The sequence below is a fragment of the Lynx canadensis genome, chromosome C2, assembly GCF_007474595.2.
Source record: "Lynx canadensis isolate LIC74 chromosome C2, mLynCan4.pri.v2, whole genome shotgun sequence".
Taxonomy (NCBI): domain Eukaryota; kingdom Metazoa; phylum Chordata; class Mammalia; order Carnivora; family Felidae; genus Lynx; species Lynx canadensis.
Window position 1 is genome coordinate 65,595,913 of NC_044311.2, and position 8,011 is coordinate 65,603,923.

Here is an 8,011-nt window from a genome sequence, read left to right on the forward strand (position 1 = left end):
GAATGACAGTCTGGCAGGATAAAGAATTCTTGGCTGCATATTTTTCTGATTCAGCATATTGAATATATCCTGCCACTCCTTTCTGGCCTGCCAAGTTTCCATGGATCAGTCTGTTGCAAACCTGATCTGTTTTCCCTTGTAGGTTAAGGACTTTTTTTCCCTTGCTGCTTTCATGATTCTCTCCTTGCCTGAGTATTTTGTGAACTTGACATATGTTTGTTGATGGTTGGTTTTTGTTGAATCTAATGGGAGTCCCCTGTGCTTCCTGGATTTTGATGTCTGTGTCTTTCCCCACATTAGGAAAGTTTTCCGCTATGATTTGCTCACATAACCCTTTTACCCCTATTTCTCTCTCTTCCTCTTCTGGAACCCCTATGATTTTGATGTTGTTCTTTTTTAATGAGTCACTGATTTCTCTAATTCTGAAATCGTGCTCTTTTGCCTTCATCTCCCTCTTTTTTCCTGCTTCATTATTCTCTATAAGTTTGTCCTCTATATCACTGATTCTCTGTTCTGCCTCATCCATTCTTGCTGCCATGGCATCCATCTGTGATTGCAGCTCAGTTATAGCATTTTTAATTTCATTCTGACTAGTTTTTACCTGTCTTATCTCTGCAGAAAGGAATTCTAACCTATTTTTGACTCCAGCTAGTATTCTTATTATCGTGATTCTAAATTCTGGTTCAGACATCTTGCTTGTATCTGTGTTGGTTAAATTCCTGGTTGTCATTTCTTTGTGCTCCTTCTTTTGGGGTGAATTCCTTCATTTTGTCATTTTGAAGGGAGAAAAGGAATTAATGAGGTAGAAAAATTAAAATTTAAAAAAATTAAAATTTAAAAAATATTAAAATTAAAATATTAAACACACACACACAAATCGAATAAATGATACTAGATCCTAGGTGTGTTTTGGTCTGGGTGTTGAAAGTGGTTTGACAGATTAGAGAAAAAAAGGGGGGGGGAAGGAAATCTTTTGAGAATTTGAAAAAATGAATACACTGAAGTAGACTAAAATGAGATGATAGGAGTAAAATAGAATTTGAAAAAATTTACACAAAAGTAAAGAATATAGCAGAAAAAAATTAAAAATATTTTTAATAGAAATTGAAAGTAAAAATGAAGTTTTTCTCTTTCTGCATTCAAGAAAAAGAAAAGAAACAAAAAAGAAAAAGGAAAAGGAAATCATCTGAAAATTTGAAAAAGTGAATACACTGAAGTAGACGAAAATAAAATGATGGAAGTAAAATAGAATTTGAAAAAATTTACACAAAAGTAAAAAATATAGCAATAAAAATTAAAGAAAATCTTTTTAATAAAATTAAAAATGAAAATGAATTTTTTCTCCTTCTGTATTCAAGAAAAATAAAAGTGAGAAAGAAAGAAAAAAAAGAAAATTGAATAGATGGACCTGCTAACAGATTGAAATAGGACTAGAATTACTTCGTTTTCCCATAGAAGTCAGACTATGGAGCGCTTTACAGCGCTCTAAGCCGGTGGTGAGACTTGTGTTCTTGAAGAGCAAGGTTGGCCCAGTTGGGCGGGGCTCCATGTAATGGCTCTGCTCTCCACTAGATGGCGCTGCTACCCTACTGGGATGGAGTGTTTGGTGTTCATAGGTGAGTATGCGCATGCGCGGGAGTGGTGCCAACCCAGCTACCCAATCTGTTCTCCCAGATCAGCAATCGAGCACCCCTCCTCTGTCTTCAGCTCTCGTCCACTCCCGGCTTTTTCACTGTCTGTGACCAGGCCCCAGGCAGTACCTCTCTCCCGAGTTTTGTCCAGATGTGGCTGTTTTCCCCGGCACCTTACTTCTGAAGGACTGAGGCTTTGACCCGTTCCGCCCCTCTGTGGGAGGGTCTCACCGAGAAATGGCCGAATAAGCAATGGCTGAATGTCGGCTGCACCCAGGAACGCTCGCTGGACCCTGCTGCTGCTGGTGCCCCAAGACTGTGGCCAGGTGCCACTCCGCCCCAGAAAAAGTTTGCAAGATAGTGTAGCAGCATCATTTTGGGGATAATGGAAAAATCACAACACACATCTGGCACCAGCCTTCACCCTTAATGACCTTTTCCAGCTGCAGCGAATGTGGCTGTTCTCTGGGGTGTGCTCGGACCGTGGCCTCAACAGTCTCTACCAAATGTCCTTCCAGCAGCGGAACTGCTTTTCCCCATGTGGCCCGAGAACCTCCCGGACCCCACTCTGCTCCTGGGGATTCACCCTTCCCACCAGAGTACCGCCAGGTATGGAGCTGCAGAGTTGCAGCCTCTGCGCTCCCCTTGTTTACAGTCTTAACGGAATTTAAAACCTCTCCTTTCTCCTTTCTCCCTTTTTAGTTTAGTCCCTGCGGCTGTTTGCTATTTTCCACTTTCTCTCTGGCTGCTTTTGGGGAGGGGTTCTTTCCCTGTATTCTCCCCCCCCCCCCCCCCCCCGCCATGGTCTCCGTCGTCTCTCTGCCTGCAAAAGCACCTCCCTTCCTGCAGCTTCTCGCTCCCCAAGTTCACCTCTCCGTGCTGCGTACCTGCTGAATTCTGTGGTTCAGGTTGTGCAGATTGTTGTATTAATCCTCCAGTCAGTTTTCTAGGTGTGTAGGATGGTTTAGTGTTGGTCTGGCTGTATTTCATGGACGCGAGACACACAAAAAACTTCCATGCTGTTCTGCCATCTTGGGTCCTCCGGCTCACTGCCCTAAAAATTCTCTATTTCACCTATTCATGCCTTCCTTCTCCCCAACCCCTAGCAACCACTGACATTTTTCAGTGTCTCCATAGTTCTGTCTTTCCTGAGTGTCATATAGTTAGAATTATACAGTATGTAGCTTTCACTTTTACTTTTTTGAATCATGTTGCCACAGTGCTTTCCAGCAAGTTTGTACCAATACACAAGCCACCAGCAGCAACGTATGAGTTACCCTGTCTTACCTTCATTAGCATTGGTTTAATTTTACAAAATCACAATTCTGAGAAGTGAAAAGTCATTTTATTTATTTTTTTTTATTTTAACAAATTCTTTTTTGAAATGTTTATTTATTTATTTTGAGAGAGAGAGACAGAAAGAGAGAAAGCATGAGTGGAGGAGGAGCAGAGAGAGGGAGAGAGAGAATCCCAAGCTAGCTCCACACTGTCAGTACTGAGCCCCATGCGGAGCTTGAACTCCTGAACTTCGAGATCGTGACCTGAGCCGAAATCAAGGGTCAGATGCTCAAATGACTGAACCACCCAGGTTCAGTCACTCCAGGTGCCCTAGAGAAGTGAAAAGTCATTTTAATTTGTATCTTTTAAAAATTTCTAGTTAGGTTAAATGTTTTGTAAGTAAATCAACTGAGTTGTTAATAATTATGGAGTAGCAAAGAGATTGAGGTTTTAATCTTAACAGGACTTGTTTGGAGCCATTCTGTACTTCTAATGCAATGTGGAGACATGTATTTTCATAGTCCCTGAGCAGGATCGGTGCCTGTGGTTGTGGAGAGTGTGCTTCAGTTGGCCCAGAGAGGAGAGTTGAGACTGAAGTATTGTCTGTGCTTATCAAGTTATGTACCCTGGGATGGGGCTGCATCAGGCCGTTACAATTACAGGAATCTAATTTTTTCAGGTTCTTATTTCTAATAATTTGTGTGAGAGCATGGCTGCTCTAATGAGGACTGGATTTATTTAGTGGTAAGAGTATGGCTCTTCCCACCTCCCCCAACTCCTACAGATAAATTATCTGAAGACGGGACCTCTTCCAAATTTCTCTAGGGACTTTAGGGACCCCCCCCCCCCCCCAGAATTCAGATAGATTTCCCACTTGGCTGTGAATGGGTGTAACAGAGAACCACACCACCATCACTGATATCAGTGTCTTGCGTACCACAGGGATGTTGGCACAAAATAAAAGTTGAAAACTAATGTCATATTGTATGGCAGTAATAATTTTAGCCTTGAACATTGTTATTTTGCCGGATATGTAAAAGATACCCACAACACCTCCTTTCGCAGACATAGCAGGTTATGGAACAATCATGGAACATTCTTCAGAAAAGCTCTATGAGCTGCAAAGTCCCCAGGGATGCCTGTCTCAGAACGTGACACCATTTATCCCTCTTCTACTTGTGAAGGTTGAATTTGCTTCCATCTTACCCAGAACCCCAGTATTTCCCAAGCAACAGACATAGATGCATGTCCATTTTGCGAAATACACAATTTAAGATATTTGCAATAATTCAAATGGAGATGAAATATGTCACTGCTGAAAAATGTTCCTTGTATTGAAAAGAAGGTGTATTTAAGGATCAAAAGACCTGAATTCAAATCTCAGCTCTACCACATACTGGCTATGATATCCTGGGTTTAAGTTTCTTTTGTAATTTTATCGGTATCTTCATTTTATTTGTGAAATGAGGGTAATAATGTTTCATTGTTTTGGTTGAGTTAGGAATAATTACAATTATGCATGCAAAGATAGTATCCCCCAAATGTTAATTAATTCCATTCTCTCATAAGTGTGATAAACTTTTCAATACCTTCAAATGGTGGCCAACCTATAAAAACCTCATTGGTTGGGATCATCAGAAATCAATATTAGAAGCCACAAAACTGTGGTAGGTACTTTCATGATATATTTTCATTTTTATTAAAATTCTCACTGAGGTCATTGTGGCATAAAGTCCTCTGGGGCCTTCAACCTGCAATAATGTGCAGACTACCAATATGTAATTATTTTGTTTTTAAAGAGTAAGGAATGGGGGCGCCTGGGTGGAACAGTTGGTTAAGTGTCTGACTCTTGACTTTGGCTCAGGTCATGATCTCACGGTTCATGGGTTTGAGCCCTCCATTGGGCTCTGCGTTGACAGTGCAGAGCCTCCTTGGGATTCTCTCTCTCCTTCTCTCTCTGCCCCTCACCCCAGGTGTGTGCGCTCTCTCTCTCTCTCTCTCTCTCCCCCTCTCTCAATAAACAAAGAAACAAACGTTAAAAAAAAAATCTTTCATTTGTACCAAGTACCTAGAGCAAAAAGGCATGGGCAAGGCCAGAGGACTCATTTTATAGATGAGGAAATTCAGTGATTTATCTGTATCTAAGGCAGATCGTAAGTCTCCATAGCATGCACAGGAGGATATGGCCTTCAGCGGCTTGGCTAGAAGAGAATCTCGTAAGTTTGGGTTTTATGTCGAAATTTTGATCAACATTGGTACTATAAAGTTCTTTTTACATTAAATTACAAATTAACACGAATGATACTCATTGGACAGAGTTCACATTTTATTCTCAATATCACTTGTAGGGATTAAAAATGAAATCTACATGATTACTCCACATACTTCTTAGGGCAGCATTTTTTTCTCCCACAGATTTGAATTACTACATTATTTGTTCTTTCTGAGCCTCACGGGAATAAAAGAGCTAGCATAACCCACTTTTACCCATTTTCTTTTCTCCAAGGGAATAGGTAGATGATTAATGAGATAATGAATGTGAGGAGAACTCCCTGGAGGAAACACATTTCACAAACACGAAGAGAAGACTTTAGCTGACTCACTCATGCTCAGAGACATGGATAAATCTTTTGGTATGAACTCTAGCTACTTAGTCTGTCCATCGCACGCACACCTTAAAACTGGATTCTGGAGAGTTTCCTAAATATCAAACTGATCTTACTTATAACAAAATTCATCACCCGGTTTGTAATTAACACCAAGTGTGATTGAAATTCAATGCTTCTGCAGGGTGGGAAGCAGAGCAGTGATCAAGACTAACATGGAATTGAATTGCCTATGTAATGTAGCTTGGCTTTCCATGGTCTTTCAGAATAAAATGTGTTATCCCACATCCACTCCCTTAAAAAAAATTATATTTTCATTATCTGAAGAATAGACATGAATTGGTAAAATTTTAAAAAGCCAAGAGCAAAAGCTAAAAACTCACAGCTGGAAAAATTAAATGAATACTATATCCAGCTGTTTCCCAAGGACCTAAAGTATGTCGAGAATATTAAGATGTTACTGTAGATGTGGCTGGAAGCTCCCCATTACGCCTCTGGCTCTCTGGGTTGAAATGAAAACAATTTCTTGAACAGCAAAGAAATGGTTTTCCAACCCAACTTTTGTGTTAAATGAGACCCATAACATTTTGTTAGATTAGAAAATCAGTCAAGAGACACACTACAATAACACACATTTAAAGTTGTTATGTATTGATGATTTTTTTTTTTATCATTAGAAAATGTCCCTCCTCTGTATGTATTGTAGGCATGGCATGTGTAGCTCAGCTTCCTTTGCAGTGCTCTTCTATCTGCTTTTTGTAATAAATTTTTTTTTTTTTTGAAATTTCTTGCCTGTTGAGGGTTCTCATAGTTTCTTCACTGGCGTGGATTTAGAAGTTAGTTTGTTAGGTAGCATCTCTGATCATTGGGGGAGAGCTGGACTTTTTAATAAATGGTGCTGGACAAGTGGGTAGCCATTTGGCAGAAGATAAAATGAGAGCCGTATCTCAACTATACACAAAAATAAACTCCAAAAGTTTTAGGGATATGTATGTAAACAATAAAAGCACACAATATGTGATGAAAACATGAGCGAATTCCCCTTTAACCTTATTAAACGTGTAGGGAAGAGCTCTCTAGCCATGGCTCAAAATTGAAGAGGAATAAAAGCAAAAAACTGAAACATCTGACTACATTAAAAGATTACTTACAAGAAAACCCACATACAATAAACAACTCAAAGGAGGACTGACACACTAGGGCAAAATACCTCTATACTTTGTATACCCTAGACAAAGAAATATAGATAGATATATATATACACAGAACTTGCAGAAATGGAGAGACAAAGGACCAAGACTTGTTAGAAAAATGGGAAAAAACCATGAGCAGACACAAAAATATGTAAATAGCCCTCAAATATATGAAAAAATGTTCAGATTCACTTATAGAGAAATGCACATTAAAAAATACTGAAGCATAATTTCTCACTATCAGAGTGGCAAAAATCATGAAGTATGTCAACACATGTTGTTAGTGAGGCTGTGAGGACACAGACACTCCCTCATAAACTGTTGGTGAGAATGTGTGCCACTACAACTTCTGGAGGGTAACAAATCTACATATGCACTTGCTTTTTGACCCAGAAATCCCACTTCTAGGAATCTACCTTGAAGATGTGCTTCCAATAAATACGAAAACATATATGCCAGTGTTACTTATGATGGCATTGTTTGCAGTTGCAAAACACCGAAACAACCTAAATCCCGGGACCCAGGGGAGTGGCTGAATAAATGATAGCACGCCTACACAGTGGATACTCTGCTAAGAGAAAAAGACATGAGGAAGATCTCTATGAACTGTTATGGAGGGATTTCTGGGACATATTCACAAAAAAGTGGAAAGGAAAATTACAAACAAGTGTATATGGGATGCGACGTTTCATGTGTGAAAGAGGGGAAATAAGAAAATACATATGGCTCTGCATATATGTGCAAAAGAAACACAGGAAAGACAAATGAGAAACTAAAGAGACTGGTTCCCTGCAAAGGTTGGAGGGAAAGATGCAGAAAGAAGACATGGTGGGAACAGGTTAGTAGGATGAAGAGGGAGAGACACTCCTCTGAGTGTGTGTGTATATACATATATGCACACACACAAATATACACACAGAAACATTATACTACATATGTTTTAATATTATAGGTGTGACCTCCAGAACCATAGCAGAGTGACACGTACATGCCTTCTCCTCAATAAATAAAGTTAGAGAGGAAGTGAAGGAAATCCAAAATCGAATGTAACCAGTAGCAAATGAACCAAACTGTATTAAAAATTAAAGACATAACTGCATTGAAATGAATGGATAAAAAAGAGCTCAACTAGCTTTGAAACAATGTTTTGACTGGATACTGTGAGGCTAAACATGAAATGAATGATATAAAAATGCTGTTATCTAGTTAGTAAGTGTTTGTCCTCAGGATATAGATGAGCAATAGTGTAACTACGTTAGGGGTAAACTAGCAGTGAACAAATAAGTGATGTATTATAGATAAT